Genomic DNA, 22,516 nt, shown 5'->3' with positions numbered 1-22,516 from the left:
AACGGTACCGATTTTTGGAGAAAACCGCAACCGGTTTCGGTGAAAACCAAACCGGTTTTGGAGAAAACCGAAATATCGGTTTTTCTAGAAACCGGTTTTGCCCATTTCTAATATATTCCTCCTCCTCCTCCTATTACTACCACCACCACCACAACAACAAAAACAATTACTACTACTACTATTACCAATAATAATAATAATTTTAAACCATGGTTTAAACCAAAAAGAGAAAAATACTTTAAATCGCGTTAACTTCATAGTGACGTTTCCAAATATCAAACCATCTGCATTACTTTTATCTCCTTTTAATCAAGGCGTCCACGTTCAATTCTCTGTCGAAACCCCAGCCCTTCTTTCAAGTGTAAACCAAGTAGCGGTTTGGATGTCACTTTAAGCGAAAGTCTTCTTGATAACCTCGGTATTACATAAGGATGTTAAGCCTAACATACGAAACGAAACCAAATTGTATATTTCTGCTTGCCTGAATGCCTGTTGTTTTATACAACAGCCAAGGTTCCTTAAATATATTGATAGAAATTGGCAAAATTTATCGAGGGCATATTGAATTGGACTTTGTTTTAATTATATTGAATGATATCTACATACTAAATTTGTAATTTAATACCTCAGTTTTAGCGTACTGGTTATGATAACGTTGATCTTAAAATTTTACATACACAGCAATAGTAGGATTTTCACGTTATTGCTTTGCGGGAGTAATAACGGGATTTTCTCGATGGCTAAGGCGGGAGTTTTCCGATTTAAGAAATTTACTGATCGGACTTCTTTAAGCCCATGTGACCACTTCCAGCATAGCCCCGTTATTGCTTGATAACAAGAAGTCGAAACAAACTTATTTCTGTCCATATGCAATATAAATACATACAGCAAATTATTTCAACCAAATAAACCTGGTTTAAATAACCAAAACTTAAAAAAAAAAAAAAAACGGGTTTTGCCAACCCTGATGTTTGTCTTTGTATTCTTATGCAAGACTGGTTTTGCTCGTTAAAAGTCATCCTAATTTCACGTAGTCTTCAAGTGATGTACTTCCGCTCTTAAACCGCGCGTAGCTACCACTCAATACACCTCGAACAACTCATTGTAGCATCGCCGTACACTTTCCGAATCATGTCAAGTATTTCCTGTGGTGGATTTCCCCAGTTTCATACAGAATTTCACATTAGCTCGTTGTTCTAACTTGCTGTCCATGATGCAATCGCAGACGTGGTAGGTAACTAACGTACGTGGACAGATTAGCACCAGCTGCACTGCTCCTGATGTACACAGGAAAAGTGTCACTTGGCACACTGACTTATCAAGGTCGGGGCTCCCTGTGGTTGTGTGCAGCAATCTGTTGGCGTGTTACAGAAAGTATGGAAACCTTTTGATACCACCTCGTATATATATATATATATATATATATATATATATATATATATATATATATATATATATATATATGTGTGTGTGTGTGTGTGTGTGTGTGTAGTCTTTAGCTCTTCACACAATAAATGCTTGTTTCCTTAATTATCTTGGCAGCTGCGGAACGACGACGAGTTATTTCTCCATATCTTGCACTTCGAAATAACATCCTACAATGTCATTCTACCTTGATATCTGCTGCAGCACATCTTAACATTTTTTTTTCTTTCTTTCTTTCTTTCTTTCTTTCTTTCTTTTTTAATATTGATTCAACAGCAGATGCACTCTTAGATAAGCTATCACACTGACTGCAGGCATGACAATCTCTCTCTCTGTCTGTCTCTCTTTTTCTTTTTCATTCTTTCTTACCTTTCTCAGTTGTCCATTGAAAATTACATATTATGAAAATAAAAATAGAAAAATCGATTTCTATTTCGGTGTTCGTAACGAAACGACGGTGTATTCGATAAGGGCACAAACATGGTTTTTCATTTCACAACTACAAAACGACTAGAAAGATGAAGAAAGAAGTAGATACAAGTATATTCAGAAAGTTTATCGAAAACTTCTTGCTTCTACTGAATCACACAGTCTTCATAAGTTAGTTTTACCATGAAAGGAACTTCGTATTACTTTACGTATATACAAAACGAAGGATTCACTGGATTGTAGAAACGGCTAAAGAAATGCACACCTAATACGAAGAAATACTGGTTATACAATAAACAGTAAAGATATTGATATAAACAGAGCTACGAATTTTAGGTGCAAAATTTTAATAATTACATCATAAGGACTCAAAATTCACTGATGTGTTAAAAAAAAGTATGTCCAAAACTAATTCCTGAACACAATGAAATTCACAAGTGCGGAAAAATGTTAAAACACACAATATTTAACATTTCAGTGAACTTTGGAGTCGAGATTGTATCTACGATCACTAATAAAATAGTGAACCCTCGGATTACGAACTTAATTCACTCGATAACGTTGGGTCAATACTTCACTTAGGAGCTATTATGTGCTCTATCCAAATATCCATGTTTCAGAATCCTGCAGTACTTCCGCAACATAAAAATTGTTGCGTAAGTACATTAGAATTCTGAAATATGGATCTTTGGATAGAGTACATATTAGTTCCTAAGTGAAGTTTTGACTCGACTACGGTAGGTCTCATAGTTTTGGAGCTATGGAACTTTCAAATTCATTTTTCCATGTTTTCGGCAGCCTATAACTCCGAAAGGCAGCATTTGTGCACTCAGGTTGGTCTATACATTTTGTCTTATCTTGGTGTCAGGAATCACCTCCCAAATGTTGTCGGTGTTATTTTGAAACACCCTGTATAGTATATAACGTAATGTATATAGTTAGATATATATAGTAATGAAAACCGTAAAATGAAATTAAATGAAATCTTTAAGTTTTACGTCCCAGTCTTATGCTGGCTAGGCTAAAGGCGACGGTGATAATGTGAAATGAATGCAATAGTGGCATGGAGAAAGTAGAAGGAAACGGGAGAACCACGAGAAAAACCACGCACACGGTGTTTGTCCACCACAAAGTTCACTTGGCACGAGCTGGGATCGAACCAGGGACCCCATGTAATGAAAAACGTGTAAAACCACATGTAACTTCCTCCATATTCACTCTTAATTATTATTTTTCTGACCAGAGTATGGATTTCTGAGGAAGATAACGTTATGTTTTGGAAACTGTTACGAAATAATTTACTTTTAATAAAGAAATGCATACTCTGGTCAGAAAAATAATAATTGTGTAAAACTAGTTTTATATATTAGTGTATTGACGGAGAACCTTGTTTTCTTTCCCTAAATGCCTCTCCTGCACACTGGCTGGGAAATTCTCAAACCAAAATTTTACTGAAAAGTTCTACATAACTTTCCACGGTAAATCGAAAACTGAATTATGGAGAACTGGAATATTTGGGTATCCTTAAAGTTGCGTCTGACCTCAGCTAAAAATATAAGATTCCGTAGTGCTTCCTCTTAAGTTTTGACATCTTTGCGACACACAATTACATGTGGAAAAGTCTACAACCTAATTTCCATACAGACACATCAAGACAAGAGAAAGAAACATATGGTTTAACCCTATACGCCCTCGCAAACTCCTGGGAACTGGAAGTTTTTCTTTCTCTCTTGTGTGTGTGGTGCCATGGGCATACAGCAACTCATCGAATTTTTTTTAAGCATATATACGTAAGAAAAAAAAGTAACGGCGAAACTGTTCCATCCCTTCATGAGAGAGAAAAACGAGATTGAGGGCCGTGAATCGTCTAGAGACAATGCTGTTCTTTATACAAGATGCAGAGAAATCCTTCATGCACTCACGTCACCACCCATCACATAACTAATGAAAGACTTCGAAGTGTGGTCTTTCACAATGTTTCTAGTATCTCTCGTCTCAATAGATCTTCTCAGAAGAGCTTTTTTTTTTCTTTTTTTACGAAAAAGAAATCTCAGCAGCAGACCACATGTATATTATATAGGCAACCACAAGATACTGTTGGAGCCACAGTTTGCAAGCAAAGAAGGATGTTACTCCCTGAGCTACCCAGATAAAAACAGCTATAACAGGGGAATCACAGCACTACCCTGGGATCCTTGTTTCCTCTTCGCTTACTTGCTTTGCTATTTGGACCTATTTTATTTGAAAAAAAAAAAAAAAAAAAGGTCTGCATTTAAGAAACTATTAATACAAAATATACAGCAACAATATTATTAACAGGGACCTGTATTTTAGCTTTAAAAGCGAAGTACATAAAATATTTAACCCTTTTTCGACGGAATATTTTTCTTATTATAATTTTATATAGTAAGTTGATGTAAACTGAGAGTACATTAGACTATACGAAAATACATTTTGCTACTATTGTTGCTCAACAGTGTTGAGGATAAAGGGGACTCAGGAGTCCCGCCACGTGAATAGGCTTCGACATTATAACGCACACACTGGCTGTGGTGGCTCAGTGGTAGAGTGTTCATCTTTCGTGCAAGGGGTCCCTGGTTCCATCCCAGCTAGCGCCAAGTGAACGTTGTGGTGGACAAACACCGTGTGTGTGGGTTTCCTTGGGGTTCTCCCGTTTCCTCCCACCATTTCATTAATTTCTCATCACCACCGTCTCCTTTAGCCTAAAGCACGGCCAACAAGAGATGGTCTCTGACGTTTCTTACCACATGCCGTGGGACATTGCAGCCCCTACTTTGATACCAGTGTTACCAACCACGATCACTCTGTCTTATACTGTTAATTAAATTGCCACTACAGTTGCACCGAAAAAAAACTTTACACGCGAGTAGTGGCAATGTCACTGCGAGCTGTCAGAGACGTTCTCTTACTGGACGCACTATAGCCGACATAATCGTGGGATGTAAAACTCAAAGATTTCATTTCATTTCCTTATAACGCACACAGGAGAATAAATGAACAAAGGAGATGGGACTTAAAAGTCCTGACAGTCGGAAAAGGGTTAATTAATTTCAATAAACTGCGTTCAAATACTATATTTTGTTTGCCTATACACTTTAAATCAACGGTTTCCAACCTTTCTTGACTGACGACACACCTTACTGAACCCACACGATATCGCGACCCACTTAAATGACTGTGTAGTATTCTGAGGAATTGTTGCTGTCGCTGGAGGTGTTGAGTGCTATAGCCTGTATTAAAATGGATTTTATGTAACAATTAAATGCTTCATGATTTTTAAATTCTGAGACTTCATGACACGTCCTCTAAGACTGCACGACACGCCGGTTGGGAACCGCTGCTAGAAATATTTGCGTAACAGGTAATTCTGTAGACATAATTGTGCAAACGTAGCCTATATCGTCATTCGTTCATTATTATAAATGACACTAGACAAGATTACGTTTATCCTTCATTTTGGTTTCCATTCACCACATTTTAGGTGTATGAAACGTCTTGAGAACACTACTATTAAATAATCTAATAGTATTCTATACGTATTACGCTTACTTTCCAAAACTCTCAAATCATTAGTTGTTGCAGACTTGTTTTAAATCCGAAAAGTGACTACAGCGCCAACACAAGAACTTTATATGCGAAAGCATCATTGGATAAATGTTTCGTTTACACACTACGAAATATGTTCTTTCTACTTATATACAACTGTTTTTGTTATGGAAGCAAATCTGAGAAGAAGGAACCATAAAACATAATTTTTATTCGAAGGAATAATCATTCAATGCTAATCTGGGCGGATGTGAGTTATTGTTTTAGTTATAGCGGAAACGATGGCTTGCACATACTGCCGAAGGCTTTTTTTTTTTTTTTTAACTATGATGTTCTCCAATTTTTAGTTTGAGTACTTACCGAAATCTGGCAGCACCGAGATAGCTTACAGATGTTACGAGCAAAGGTCATTCTGCTACATTAGAACTGTAGATTGGTGGTGAGTCATGTATGTTTTCCTGTCGTAGATAGCATAGCTTGGCTGGATTTCAAGGGTATAAAGAAAAGACTACTTACGGTGGGAATAGCAAAACAAGGTCTATATTGAATTCGCCCACTTAACAGATCTTACCGCCTTTCTTCATTTCTAACACTTGAATATTGTGTAGTTGTCAGTGAACATCAAGCAATTGTGTAATAAACGACGTGGTTTATAGCATGTAAAATGATAATGCACAATATATTATTTATTATCTACAAACATGTCACCCACAGTTTCCGGCTTCATTTTATTTTTTAAATTTAACTCTGGAATTAAAATTTTACATTTTTTTGCGCACACAAGCAGAAATATGAAAGACCCAGTAGAATCAATACAGGGTGTTTCAAAACAACACAGACTATGTTTGGGAGGTGATTCCTAACACCAAGATAAGACGAAAATGATAGACCTGGGTGCTTAAATGCTCCCTTTCGGAGTTATAGGCTGCAGAAAATATGAAAAAAAAAAATCCACTTTAAAGGCCCATAGCTCCAAAACAATGGAACCTACCGTAGTTGGGTCAAGACCACTTAGGAACTTACATGTGCGCTATCCAAAAATACATGTTTCAGAATCCTAAGGAACTCACACAACAATCTTTATACATGGAGTTTGGCTATGGGTATTTAATTTGAAGTACTCACCAACTACCTCTATAAACATTGTTGCGTGAGTATCTTGGGATTCTGAAACATGGATATTTGGATAGGACGCATACTAGTTCCTAAATAAAGTCTTGACCCGACTACGGTAGGTCCCAGTATTGGAGCTATGGACCTATAGCATTCATTTTTTCATGTTTTTGGCAGCCTATAACTCCGAAAGGAAGCATTTGTGCACCCAGGTTAGTCTATACTTTTTGTCTTATCTTGGTGTCAGGAATCAGCTCCAAACGTTGTCAGTGTTGTTTTGAAACACCTTGTATATATTATGTATATAAACCGGGCAAGCGTTTATGTTGTTCCCTCGCGCTTTTATGAACATTCTGATGTATATTCAAGTACACAACTCCTTTAATTTGCCAGCATAGAGGGCAGCCCCACCCAATATAGCGGGAAACACGTATTAGCCCAATTCCAACGTTGGTCTTAAGTTGAAATTCGGCACTTTGCCGAGCATTTGCGAACTAACTCAATTGGCAGCGTTACTATGAAAAAAGTAAAATTGCGATTGAATATCTGAGATCGAAACTGTTGGATACATGACGGCAAACTGTTGGATGGCCAATATACATCTTAAGTTGGGCCAAAGTATTTTTGTAGTTATCTATTCCGAACTATGCCGATTATTAACCTACTGTTGGATAAATGACGGCAAATTGTTGGCTGGTCAAGATATACTTGAACACAACGTTGGTCCAATGCATTGTATCTGTCTATTCCCAACCATTAACCTACTGTTGGATAAATGACGGCAAATTGCTGGTTGGCCAATATTCGTTTAAACTGCGTTAAGCCAACGCACTTTTGCAATAAAACAGTAATTCGCAACTATGCCGACCATAAGTCTCTGTACAGACCACTACATGTGCTGTTAAGGGAAATATATGTGCAGAGTCACGTCGCTCAGCGGTATAGCGCTTACGTCTAGTGCGTGAGGTCCCTGGTTCAATCCTCGGTCAAGTTAAGTTTGTGGTGGATAACATCGTATCCGTGGATTTTCTCGGAGTATTCCTCAGAGTTTCCTCCCACATTCTCATTCCATGATCATTCACTTGCCTTAATCATCCGTCTTCTTTAGCCTAAATGGCGCGACTATGCTGCCCACCACAAACTTACTTGGCCGGGAATGGAACTAAGGACCCCATGCACCAGAAGTAAGCGCTCTACCACTAAGATACCGTGCCCCTGTTAAAAAATGGAGAAATGTATGTGAAAACAGGGACTTTATTTGGAAAGGGCAGGGGAGGCACCTCCTCCTCCCTCCGAGTTTCACAAATACATATGTTGATTACACTCCTCCAAAGCAAAATGCGAAATGACGCTACTGTGTAGAAAATTTTCGTGTAATCCCATCGGATAATATCCCTATCGAAGCATGGAAAAGTTTAGCTAAAGAAGGAGTGCAGTGGTTTACTCGATCTTTTAATAGCATATTGGAAACAGAAAATATGCCAAAAGAATGGAGGAGAAATTACATTGTGCTGGTTTTAAAATATAAAGGAGATATGCAAGAATGTGGTAACTATAGAGGAATAAAACCATAAAACTTACGAACCATGCAATGAAACTCTGGGAGAGAGTGATAGAAGCAAGATTGAGGAAATAGATCGAAATAACAGAGAATTAACTTGGTTTCATGCTAAGACGGTCGACAATGGATGTAATATTTGCCACTTAGGATGCTAATGGAAAAGTATAGATAATATCAAAAGGATCTCCGTATGATCTTCATCGACCTAGAGAAAGCGTATGATAAGAGTGCCACGGGATTTTATTTCGTGGGCACTGAAGAAGTGTTCCGAATAATTCAAAACGTATGACGGATGTAAGACCAAAGCTCGACTCTCTGTCCACATCCCTGCCCACGTGCAAGGCTCGAGCTCTATACTTAACTAAAACATGAAATCTTCAAGAAACGAAATAGGAAATAATAATTAAGCATCCTTGACCTTTTAAATCCTTTCTTTTGTTTCCATCCGTACGATTATAACACTAATTTCCGAAGGTAATCATAGTGAAAAAAAGAGCAATATAATGTTAGCACTTCATTACATAACACACATCATGCAACACGGTACATACACATCGTGATGATTGTAGCGGTTCGCTCAAGCGTAGCATTTCATAATCATCATCCGTTCAGTACGAACTTTTGCCACTGTTGGCTACTGAAAGCGTAATAAGAAAGATCTGTGTAATGGAATAGGGTGGTTCAGTGATAACTTTCTCACTTTGGAATAACAAGGCATCTTGTTTCGTATGCCAATCTATTGTGCGGGTATAGGTTATAGAGTAGGAATGGCCGGAACCGGTTCCTTGCGGAACTGGTTTTTGCTTCAAAACGGATCCTGTTCTAGAAGATCCGATTCCGGAACTGGGTTTTCGAACCCATGTCTAGAACCGGTTCTGAAAACCGGATATCCAAGAACCGAACCGGTTCCGCCGGAACCGGAACTTTGTGGCCATCTCTACGCTAAACCTGAGATGCTGGCAGGCTGTGAACAGTGTGCTAGATGAAATGGTGGAAGCGGCAGGTAGGCGCTCAGGCACCGACCGCTCGTCTCATTTGGCTAAACAAACTAGGTATCTGACAAATCATTGGCTAAACAGGCAAACTGGCCAACTTGATCCTTTTGGCTAAACACCCACTGGTGAACCAAAATTTTTTTCTTTGGGCACAAGCTGGTCTGGGCGGGGAGGGCATAAGCGCGTGGTCCTCTTTGCAGTGTTTTGAAGGTGAACTTTGTGCCTCCTTTACGGGTCTTTGGGGGCTTCTGGATTCAGGTCTAGAACTGGTTCCTAAGGTCCGGTTCTGGAACCGGTTTTTCGAATCCAGGTTTGGAACCAGTTCCTAAAGTCCAGTTCTCGAATTGGGTTTTCGGATGCAGATCGCGAATCGGTTCCTAAGATCCGATTCCGGAACCAGGTTTTCGGATCCAGGTCTAGAACCGGTTCTGAAAACCGGATCTCCAACCGCCGGATCCGGAACTTTGTGGCCATCCCTATTACATAATTCTACCTGGGAACAACGGAAGAAATGGACCTTTCGGTAGATCAAATTGAATATGGAAGAGAAATATAAGTATGGATCTTACGAAGTAGTATAGCACAAATCTTCACTGCATTGCCTAAGCACTGGATTTTTTTATTGTGGTAATAATACACTTTGGGAGCTCCTTCGTGGCTAAGCGGTTCGCGTACACGCCTTTATCGTGGGAGACCCGGGTTCGATTCCTGGCGGGAGCTCATGTGGTTCGGATTCCACGTGAATCAGTAGGTCCACGTCTCATAAAGCCTCGCTGCTGAACGGGACGTTAAACTCAAAATCAACTCAATACACTTTGGATTTCGTAGGACATCGGATTATACTCTGATACATTAATTTGAAACTCATAACTCGATTCAACAGTTGTCAGTAAACACCTTTCCTTTATTCAGCTGTTATTCGAATTTCGGCTTTGTAACCATTTACTGATTAACTGATGTGACTGGAAATTAATCTACACACACACAACACGAATTTTAGGAATGATTAAAAAATGGATCAAAATATTGCGATCTTGGTCACTAATTAGTTTTTGGATCAGGGTCCACAAAATTTTTGAACGGCCGCTTTTTTTTTTTTTTTTTTTTTTTTATCGGAATAAGCACATCATACCGAGTTAAGTGATAGTTTGGGTTTGGCTACACTATATGTAGTTCTCCAGATATACGGCCTAGTGGAACTTGATACTATAATTTCTGGTTTCATTTGTGGGCGGACATCAAATCACCTTTTTTTTTTTTTTTTTAAAGTAGGGAACCAGTTTTAATACTGTTTGAAAAACATGTGAGAAAACATCGGGAACGGATTCCTGATATATAAAATCATATTACGATAACATTGGTTTGAAAATGTTTATATTAGTTTGTGAGATATTAAAGCATACCCTAAATACTTTTGCGCTGCAACATTTATATAAGCTGACATATTTTAACACAATGCCATACCTCCTCTAATAATAATCGATTGGAAATATTATAGCTATATATCATTTAAAAAGAGTATGATCCATAGATTCTCAAATGCATATTACACGCATTCCTCACTCGGTTATGTAGAAGAAAAAACACAAAGATTGAAATATTAAAAATAAATAAATCAACATTTAAAATACTCCCCTCTGGCAACATGAATGCAAGCTCAAACAACAATACAGCTGTTTGACTTTTAATATTTCAACTTTCGCATTCGCCAACTTGTTTTTTCAATATGGAGCGTGAATTATAATTTGTTTAAAGATTTCTTTTTTAAAACATATTTAGCAAGTATCTGACTGAATTACATAACATCCCAGAAGCTGAATACTTGAAGTCCCATGTTGTCCGAACTTATCCCTCCTGAAGTTTGCTCCTGGACCTCCCCCTCGCCAAAAAAATGTTGTGACCACTGGCGCCTCTGGCATGTAAAATTTGGGGGGGGGGAAATCAAAGAAATTGATTTAAATGGTACTTCCTAGTCCAATCTGTTTATTATCTTCGATTCCATTTTTACCCTTCTGCTTACCTTCACGGATCCACTGAGGTATATCAAAAACTCTTTTAATCTTTTCACAGCCTAACATTCCAAATAACAAAAATATTATCATTTATATATTGTTCTATTGTTAGTAAATAATTAAATTAGAATAAAATATTGAATATTTTGTACTTCAAATTATTGAGGGGGACGTGTCCCCCTCGTCCCCCCGCCAGAGACGCCCGTGGTTGTGACTCCACCGATTCTACTATCGCTGCTTCTATTTCATTAATAATGTAATGTGCAAAATAATAATAGGCTAGTAGTCACCGTTTTCACCGCGCAATCTGGAGGTCTCGCGTCCGAATCTTATCACCAGCCATTCTCACAGAGATTTCTTCAGAGATTTCCCTCAGTTTTAATAGGCGAATGCTGTGGCAGCACCTTCAAATACAAAAACTGACCGTCTTTCTTTCATTTATTTCCCCATTCTTGATATTGTTGATTCTAGTGTAAGTTAGCCTTGTAGACTGTACCTGGAAGTTTTTTAAAATAAATAAATAACAAAATTAACAGAGTAGCGTTGTTTTTTACTTACGAAGGCTGTTATATTTAATGCATAATTCTGAGTATTTAGCTGGACTGGAATACAGCTTTTAGTGGAATTAACGAATTGTTCATGCTCGTCAGATGGTGTTGGCATTACAGCGTTCATCCAGCGTCGTCGAAATAACTGGATAGCTATTTAAAAGAACGAAACAGCGAACTCTGGCTTGAAAGCCAGTACTAGTGGCGAAAGCAGTATATGCACTGACTATACATCACTCGAAAAGCATGAGTGTTACAAGACACCTGATAGGCTATGGCCCCTAAGAACTGCTGCAGCAGTTTTTGTTTTAATTTGAATAGTTACTGAGAGGCATTATTGTTAATGCTCTGTATTATTCTTAAATCATTATTCCATTATTTATATTAATGAGTTATTATATTTACACAGAAGCAGCGGCGTTTCCACAGCTTCAGTGGACGCCAGCTACAACCATAATAATAATAATAATAATAATAATAATAATAATAATAATAATAATAATAATAATAATAATAATAATAATAATAATAATGTCTTTCTTGTATATTTTTACGTTTCAACAACCCGCGACTGGCCCACAAAGAAAGCTGCAAGCTGAAAACCACAAGATGATATTGCGCTCTTCCCTCTCACTCGGTTGCGTTCATTCAATGGCAGCTCTTTATGTTGAAACCCGGTCAAAACCAGTCATGACAGTGAACTTGCTATAGAATGACCAGCACAACAAGCACGTTTGAAAACTTGTGAACTTACATCATTTCCTCCAGTTTAGACTAGGCAGCAAAATATTCCTACATTTCTCCTAGTCTCGACGATGCTAGCTAGTCAAGCTTTAGTAACATAACATTTACATTAAAATCTCTATGCGTTGTTAAAGTCCATATAGCTAGGAGAGGCTAAATAACATCAAAGAAACATAGAGGTTCATCGTCGCAGAAATAGACCATTAGTGCGTTTTATCATCTGTCATAGACCCCTATCAAGATTTCTTTTACCATCCTTCCTAACTCTATGGCTTAAGAGGCCTAATCATTGCGAAATTAAAATACTGCTAATTTTACAGTAATTATGTGATATCTTCAAATAGATAGAAAAAAATAATAATTGAAAAGTAAAACAAGAGCTCGTCAGACAATATTGTTTTACACGAGATATCAGTGTATCTTTCAGAAACAATGTTCCGGGTGGGGCACACTTTGTATTCCGGGTGGTACTACTAATACTATTCTATTTATATTATAGACGTATTATTTTGATCTGCTCCGGGGGGCCAGGTCTGAGATATCGTTATCATGACTCACTTATCTGCTTTCGATTTCCAGCCGTTTAGAAAATCGGCATTTATTTTCGCGTTTATAAATGGCTGCAAACGGAAAGCTAATAGGTGACTCGTGATAACGGTAGCTTAAGCAAAATAATATTGTCTAGCACGCTCTTGTTCCACATTTCGATTATCTTCTATCTAGCCTATTTGAAAATATCACATAATTCCTGTAAAATTGGCGGTATTTTAATTTCTCAATGATTAGACCTCTTAAGGAACACAAGGATTCATTGTTGAAGAAACAAATTCTTATTTGTATTTTATTCTGTGCCACGGCAATCCATTATGGATTTTCACTCACATCCATAAGATCCTGTTTTCCATTGTTCTCCCACTTTCTTAGTTTACTCGAATGTCTTTCACAATGGTGGGGTGCATGTAGGGTAGAGAGGTTACTTCTGGTTTAAGCAGTCCTTGGTTCGATCCCACGTTAGGTAAGTTTGCGGTGGACAACACTATGTTCTGTGGTTTTCCCGTTTCCTCCTATGTTTTAATTCCATTGTTCTTTCATAATCATTCACTTTAATTGATTCTCCGTCTTTTTAGCCTACACATGTGCATAATCGCAGGTCCTAAAGCTAGGAATTTCATTTTTTCTTTTTTCATACTACATCCGAGCGTAGACATTCTTTCTACCATAAATAAAATAATCCTTTTTATCTGTGGAACCATGAGAAAATAGACACCTTAGTTTTCAAGCGATAATGGAGTAACGGTATATCATTTATTTCCATTCTTCGTGCTCTAGAAATCCCCAGAAACAAAATGGCTTCAATTAGAAAAAAAAAAAAAAAAGTTCCTTGGCATACACAGACGATGGCTAGCAACTCACCTAGTCATAATGCGTTTGTTTACAACTACTAAACAAATAGTTAAATTCTACTACTTTTTTGGATCAAAAGATCCAATATATTTCAATAAAAAAATTTCTTGTACGTCATTTACCTGGACAACTACACACAGTGTAACCAAACCCAAACTATCACTTAACTCAGTATGATGTGCTTTCCGTAGAAAATAGGAAAACTCGATTTAAGGGCCGTTCAAAAATTTTGAGGTCCTTGATCCAAAAACTAATTATTGACGAAGATCGCAATCTTTTGATCCTTTTTTTGATCATTCCTAAAATTCTTGTTCAAATTGGCAGTTTGGAAGGTTTAACAAAAACCTGATCAAAGTAGTTATTAACTACAAAGATGAGTCGTAAGTTTTGCAATGTTTCCACAACTCAATCAGCAGGCACGTATACATACCGTGATCGACCGTAAATGTAAAGTGAAACTGGCCCAAGAAGTAGTGTAGGAAGCGAACTATTTAACACGGAGGCCGCCACTCCGTCAGTATCTTCAGCTACTTTTTAGTAGCAGTGATGGTGAATGCTTAACAACGACTGATACGTGAACTGTTACAGTATGAGTTCTAACTCGGGCATAGCGCCGCGGTACCAACCCAAAACATCTATCATGCGAAAGTGAAAGGTACAGTGAACAACAGCACAGCAACCTGCTGGTTCCAGAAATTTCGTGCAGATTGTAAAAGTCAGGTTGAAAATCAGTCCAAGTCCGTGCTGCCCCACGGCAACAGATTCTGAGCTCAAACGACAAGCCATTAACGAAAATCTATCCACCACCAAACAACGATTGTGAAACCAAGTTGGATGTCCCACGTCCACTGTAGTACGTCAATTGACGTTCGGAAAAACCGTCAGAAGCAGTCGGATTGTGCCACATCAGTTGATCCCAACTCAGGCCCAGAAGGGAATGGATGTATGCCGATGTGCATTTTCTGTAACACGCGACGAAAAGTTCTTTTTTTTTTTTTTTTTTTTTTTTCGGAATCCAAATGTGCCAAAACAATGGTTGAGCAGGACGAACTTCCAGAACCGGTTACCAAAGAGACCCATTTCGAGCATAACTTCATGCATGTGTGTGGTGCAGCTACGAAGGAGTAGGTAACTTCGAGTTCGTTCATAATGGTCGCACAATCAATGCTGACCTTTATTCCGAACAGTTGGAAGGTTGTATGGTGCACTATGCCAAAAATATTCTGTATTAATGAAATAAAAGCGCGCACTGTTATAATAAAACATCGCAGAACCTTAGTGAACGGCTACTACATGCTTTCGCAACGCGTTTTTATGCCTCTATGTAGCCTTGAAATATGATGATCCTGTATTTAAATGTGTATGGCTTATCACAATGGGTTGAAAACGCGAAAGCAATAAAAACGCGCAGAATAAATCGGCTCGAGCGTATTTGGTGCGTTTCGGAACAATAGACAGCATGCTACTTCGGAATCAGTAAAAGATGTCTAAAGGAAAGGGAAAAAAGGAAAGATGTGTTGCTAGGCAAGGTGATTTTTTTCACGTCATTCTGATTCTACCCTTCCGGCTCGGGAAATTTAAAAAAATGGAAACCCTGACTGGCTCACAGTGTGATTTATAACTCTGGCGAAAGGAAAATTACCGAGTAGCCATCTAGGTGGCGTTCGCTGCCGGGCACAACGCATCCTCGTTAAGCCTTAGCCTTAGTTGGCTCGAAAAACGAACGAGAGAAAAGAAAAAGGAACTTCATGGCATATCATCCTGACCTTACCCCTTCGAATTATTACGTGTTTGAGTTCATGGACCACTTCATGAAATCACAACGCCTTAGCACCCAGCAAGTGGTGGAAACTGCAGTAACTGATTACTTTCCTCTAAGGACAAAACCTGGAATCGAGGAACTGGCAGGAAAATGGCTGCAGACAGTTCAACACGGTGGCCTGTACTGTAATAAATACAGGTATGTTGTACGCCAGAATATCGAAAGAATTATGACTCGTCTTTGTATGTTGTATTATACCTTACTTTCAGTTTAACGTCCCAGATTTACATCGAGGCTAAGGATGACGGTGATGAAAATAATCGTTGAAATGACAAAATGAAGAAAGTAGGAGAGAAAAGGAGAACCCCTAGGCACATGCCTATTTCTAAAGCGGAAGTGGACATTATTGGGACATTAAAAGTCCTCCATGCATTTTGGTCCTCTGCTTGTTACGCTTTTCGTCTTGATGTCTTGTGTTATTTGTTCTAATACCGTCCAGTCTTTTCACCCCAAACATTGTCTAAGGAGTTTATCTTTCTCATCTCAATTAAATACCACAGGATTAATTCCTTTCCCCCTTACTATTCCTAATGAGGCCCATACACGTAAACACATGCCTGAGGAAACAGCCCGACTTGCATGAAAAATGATAAAACCACAGGCAAGTTGATCGTGTATGGCCTCGTTCATTCATGTTGAAAGTTTTCAAAATCTTCTGAAAACATGCTTGATGTTTTTGCCGTTCTGCATGCATGTTTACCGTGTATGGGCTCGTTCATGCAAGGTGGCTGTTTTATATTTAGGTCCGCCAATCACGACAGCGGAAGAAATCACGTGACTCTCTCCTCCGTCGCATGCCAAGGTCGTGCAGTTGCAGAAAGAAAAAACACGCGTTACCTCGTCCTCCACATTTCTCAAACTACTTTCAGTAAGTTGGACAGCATATTGGTACGTGTGTGGGTAAAAAATTCTTTCAAGATGCATGATGAAAGAAACCTTTCATACATGTTGGTCATGCAAGTTCGTGCGTCTATGGCGCGCTTAACACCTACTCATTGATCTTTTCGCAAAGGTCTCATATAGCAGACATGCGTGAAGAAACCTTCCAACATGCATGAAAAATAATAAAACCACAGACAAGTTGATTGTTCATGCATGTTGAATGTTTTCAAAATCTTTTGTAAACATACATGATGATTTTGCCGTTCTTCATGCATGTTTGGCTGTATGTGCTCGTTCATACATGTTGGTTTGGTTGTTCTATACTTAGGTCCGTCAATCGCGACAGCAGAAGAAATCACGTGATTCTTCCCTCCGTAATGCGACTAGTAAGTTGGACAGCAAGTTGGTACATGTGTGGGCAAAAAATTCTTCCAACATGCATGATGAAACAAATCTTTCATGCAAGTGTGTACGTCTATGGTCCTAATAACACTTGCTCGTTGATTCTTCCTTTCAATCCCGTTACTTTTCTCCTTTCTATTTCCAGTCGAACCGGTCCTGTAATGGAGTTCTCTTGAAGAAAAGAGTGTGATGGGAAACGGTCTTATAATGTGAGGTCTATAAAGCCCTCCTCGCTGACCTTGTGTCTTTAGTGCATTTATTTATTCAGATTCTACTTTAAAGTTTACGTCAACGTCTCGTATAGTCTCGGTGAAGAAAAGAGATGGTAATATTCAACAAACAAACAAACAAACTGTGAGAGTTGATTTGTATGGTGGTCACTGCACCCGCCAACTGTACCTAATTCAATCCTTGGTCGTAGTTCGGAGCCCACGTTAACCCTTTGCATATCTGTGACATCTATATGGATGTCATGTAAATGTATCCCTTATTACGGGTCGTATTAATGGTCCCTTATTAAGGGTCCTGGAGATGCTGAAATTTGTTAGTGGATGAAAGACAAGATTTAGTTTTACTACTTCACCTTAGGTGACAGCACCTTACTTTAGCCTATCTAGTTCTGGTGTGCCCTCGGAAAATATGCGAATTATACTTCAGCCCCATCCCCGCTGCCCTCTGACGGAGGAAACCCTCCCTTTGCTTAGGGAAAAGTGAATGACCTCAGCTATGTAGCCAATTTGTCATTCAGTCGTTTGGTCTTGACGAGCGAAGATCGTAGGCTATTTAGAATGGCTAACAAGATAGAGCACAGCGAAGTCTGTGAAATACTTCATTGTGGCATCGCTTTCGCAACCAACAATTGAAAGATTTCGGCCGCAGCAACTTGTTCCTCCTCTTTCGAGGGAGGTACCGGTACGGGAAAACACACATCCAGAGCAGCGCTAGAAGGGACACAGTTGAAATAGGCTCTAACAGAAATGTGTTGTCTCAGTAGATGGCAAACTTAAGGAAGCATTCAATTACAACACACATGTGTTTATTTTGACGATAAACAATGAGCAACTTCGAGATCTATTTCGAAATCGGAAAAGCAAAACCTTTGTCTTTGATCTCCGGTCAGTGTTACCAACATGAAGCAGCATAAAATCCCTGCAGAACATCTGAATTTCCCTTTTTCAGTCCAAATGTTTCACAATGCAAGTAATTGCTTTTTTCAGTAATGTGAATGCTCTCCTCACGTGTGGACAATAAGTATGCCCTATATAACGGTTTCTAGACAGTTTTTTTAAACAGTAAATGAAACCGTTATTACAGCACGCACATACGAAAATGACAAATGGAACGCAAGGGGTTAATAACAGTTCCTGTTCTCTATAATCTAGGTATTGCATAAAAGGTCAATAAACTGCATTCTTTTCTATTCCCTCATTTCGGAAATCTCGATCCCGCGAATGCATTAGTACAGTATTTTTCCCGATATTAAACATTAACCAATCAATTAATAATACAATCAATTGATGTTTAAAGCATTTACCAGTGAATGACTTTTACACGAGCACTGCACTTGGTACAGTTGTGATAATGATATCCACATATAATATTCATCAACCTAATCTATTCAACAATATTTGCTTCTCTACACAACTACATTATATCACACAAAAAAATCCTCGTTCCCAACGTCAAGGGAAATATTACTCATTAATTAGTCTATTCATTCCAAAGTTATCAATTATGAGCTACCAAAGAGCATTGTAGCAAAAATATACCAATTTTTAATATGAAGATGAACATTTTTTTATTCATAACTCTAAAACTTTTAAAATAATTTACTATAGACATGTACTGTATACTCAATATATCTACAAGATAATGTCGAATACTCTGTAGATAGATCTGATTTACTTCAAGTTTTGGATTTTATTTTACGCATTTTTTTTTTCGGATTTTAAAGCGTGTGACTTTCCCGATTGCGGAGAGAAAAACCATCCTGCAATAATTTTAACATATCTTTATTTAACATTGTATTTGCTTAACGTTTAATAGGTTTTGCCATATATGTATTTCTCTAGTTCTTATTCAAAATAGCGATTAGTATTTTTTTTCTTTCGAAAATTTCATTTAAGTCCATATCTTAACTTGATGGTTCATAACTCGAGGTCGAGATCTTCATTCAGGGGCGTAAATAAGGACCCCAAGAATCAGGGGCCAACAAATCATGAAATGGGTTGTACAGAAGGGGCCCCACCCCATGCTGTCTGCGGTAGGGCCCCCAAGCTTTTAGTTACGCCACTGTCTTCATTCCATTGCAAATCGATGAACATCGAAGAAAACAAAGCAAAATATGTCTCTTATTATAGCATTTTATAGAAATTATTATTTTGTTATTTATTTGTAAATTCTCTCCGAGATACTGATAGGTCGTAGTAGGTATTATAGCTGTATATATAGTTGCTAAGCCACTATACGCTGGAAAAGAAAATATGTACAAAAAACTTCTGAAATAAGTAGATTAGGGTCTGTATTTAAAGTGTCATCCCAGCCCTTACCGGGTGTAAATGTGTAAAAAGTGTTCATCACGATGCCTGGTCATAGGATATGAAGATTTACTATCAACGAGAAAGAAGAGATAATGTGTTCTTTTTCACTATTTTTTATTCAATTTAATTCACAAAAGACCTCATACCTTACACACCGAAATACCCTATAAATACATATTATTATTATCTGCGCATTTTAGAATTTAATTTCTCACCAGTAACTGAATACTGAGCAATGAGCATTAAAATTGAAAAGTCAAAAATGAAAACTGAAAACCTATAGATTAGGTGTGTTGTATATTATTGCTGAAATTTATACCTAAAAGCTATCAACACAATATTACATAAATCCGTTTTAGGATTAAATTCGTTCATTAAAACTGAGCGTTGGATGCAGGACATCTGTTGTTACAATGACTTAAGTCATTTTCATTAAAACGGATCAAGATTTGACACATATCGGCGCGTAACAAGTCCATTTTATGCATTCTGTGTTCTATGCGTAGTTTCATTTATTATTTTCTTCTACTCTGTTTCTCTAACTTTGTACAGAAATGTTTATATACAAAGTAAACAAAACAAAATTATGTACTACACGTGCAGCAATCTCAAAATGAAATTCACTCACTATACTGGGACCCAGAATATGGGTGAAACTTTCTGTTATAAACATCTTGAAGTTACTGTGAGTTAGCAGGGTTGTATCATGGGTACAGGTATAACCTCCGGGAATCTTTACAGTGCACCTACATGTCGTAATAATTACTCGAGTATGCAGATGTATAGCAATTGCATATATCCTGATAAAATTAATCGTATTAACATATTGTAGATGACGAAACTGGGTTTAAATTACATAGTTCATACCGAAATTACTGACACAACAATCTGTGTTGAACGATCTGTACACTTTACGACATCAGCTGTACAAGGGTGCAAACTTAGTAAAATACCCTTCAAATATTCAGCAAATCTGTAGAAATGAAATTACATTTAAAGCTCCTAATTAAATGGAAACATTTATGTAAACAACATATATGAAACAAGAAAATTAATCCCATAATACATACAAATACATTTTAGTAAAAATGTACGTTAAATAAATATTATAGTAATGAAATCATTTAAAATAATAGACTAGAATTATTTTCTTTGTATACACGTGCTATTAAAATATTCCTTATCTGACTCTCTTAGTTTTGAAGGCACAGTTCAGTTTTTTTTTAACAACAGTATTATATTTTAGTACGGTATTTACTTCTGTAATAATTACGATACCTATTTTTGATCCAATCCAGGAATATTTAATTAGTTGTGATGGTTATGAACTAATATTCGAACCGAGATTTGCCTAGAAACCTTTGATAGCCTAACTACGGATTATTCAAGGAATATTTTCACACATACTGTGGGCCTACTACCAAAATATCATATTAAAAAAGGAATACAGATTACAGTGCAAGTTTTTTCAAGCTGATCTGAACTAATCTCGTAACTGGTACACTCAGAATGACGTTTAAAAATGATGCGAAACTCCTACATTCCCACAACGAAGAAAGAAATCCACCCCGTCAGAACATCTTATTTATTCTCAGCATCCTATTTCTTGAAGGCCTGACATCCATGTGCGAAGCTGAGAGCTTTGACCTTTTCGGCTCAGCACCGGTAATTTAACAAAAACTCGTCATCCCCTGCATTTTATGATAACTGTGAGTTACAAACAGTATTTAAAATACTTACCTCGGGATCAGCAGCACAAAGTATGCAGAAGAAACAAATATTCACCACAAAAACACAAATATCAACACTACACTTCCACTTCGGGGATCCTCAACATCATTGTGTGAAAACCCCTCCCCTGCAGTCTAAACACAGTTACATTTTACTCCGAACATGGCGAGCGCGCAGACGTTGTAGAGATAATGCGCGCTTCTGCCATCTGTTGTGATGCTGTGTAACTACTAACCAGTAACTGAATATCGCGTTGCGAACATGCAAGAGCAGTTGTTTTTATTATTGTGTATTTAGATGTGTTCTGCAAGTAGAAAATTAATTTTAATATGGAAAACAACGGAGGTAATTGATGCTTGATTTTAGACAGTGTTTCACATGAAGGAATGCATTCATTGCGTGACTCATTGTACATATGTATTTGAATTTTCCATGGAATAAATGTTAATTAAAAAATGAGTTGAGTTGAGTTGATTTTAGTTCAGCGTTCCTTTCAGCAGCGAGGCTATATGAGATGTGGACCTACTGATTAACGTGGAATCCTAACCACATGAGCTCCCGCCGGGAATGGAACCCGGGTCTTCCACTCCAAAGGCGCGTACGCTAACCGCTTAGCCACGATGAAGCTCTGAAATAATCTTTTAAGAAAGCTCAATTTGTTTACATAATCGAGTATACATATGTTGTGACCGTGTTGAATGCAAATTTTTGTATATACAAGGGAAGCAATAAAAAATTAAGGGGTACATTTAAAAAACACTTCCGGATTTGTTCGGGCAGGCCATTCTAACTCAATTTTTTCCAAAGAATTTCCTTAGTTCCACCAGGCGAATGCCGGAACGCGTAAAAAGTACAAAACACAGAAAGAAACCTTTCTTTAAAAGCCAGTGTGGAAAACCCTCACATTACACCTCCATGTGAGAGCCTCTCTTTTTCGACTTTTTGCCTTCCTCCCTTGTTCCCAATAGTGCAAGAAGGCTTCAAAAACAGCACGTCTCGAAACCTACGCAATACATATGTGAAGAATGAGTCAGAAGCGTGAAGGCTAATTTGAACCTTGCTCGGGGCTGTTTTATTTTGTTTACCAAGTCTTTACTATAGTACTTCACCTCCCAACCTCTTTATATCAACATTTTATGCCAATCCTATCTCTCCTTCCTCTCTTCGTGCTATATTTACTTCTGACACACAATCATAGTCATACGTCTTGCGAATAAAATCAGAAAAACACACTGCTGAACAAGACTGTACTTATTTAATATAAAAACACATTTACACGTGACGTTTCGATCTTCTAGCCAAGATCCTCATCAGAGTGTATGTCTTTTATATTAAATAAGT

At 37.8% G+C, this 22,516-nt stretch overlaps 1 protein-coding gene across 1 annotated transcript in view; it reads right to left on the bottom strand.

Moving 5' to 3' along the window:
* The window catches only part of Dg (Dystroglycan), a 406,462-nt gene extending 385,122 nt beyond the window's left edge, over nt 1–21,340 (bottom strand). Inside the window, exon 1 of the mRNA XM_081742426.1 lies at nt 21,185–21,340. The gene's annotated coding sequence lies outside the window, so the exon portion shown is untranslated. The remainder of the gene's footprint in view (nt 1–21,184) is intronic.
* Nucleotides 21,341–22,516: the final 1,176 nt, after the last annotated feature.

This window comes from Thermobia domestica, chromosome 16 (assembly GCF_964235325.1).
Source record: "Thermobia domestica chromosome 16, izTheDome1.hap1.1, whole genome shotgun sequence".
NCBI lineage: Eukaryota > Metazoa > Arthropoda > Insecta > Zygentoma > Lepismatidae > Thermobia > Thermobia domestica.
Note: the sequence above shows the minus strand (reverse complement) of the source record. Positions and strands in the feature narration are given on the sequence as shown.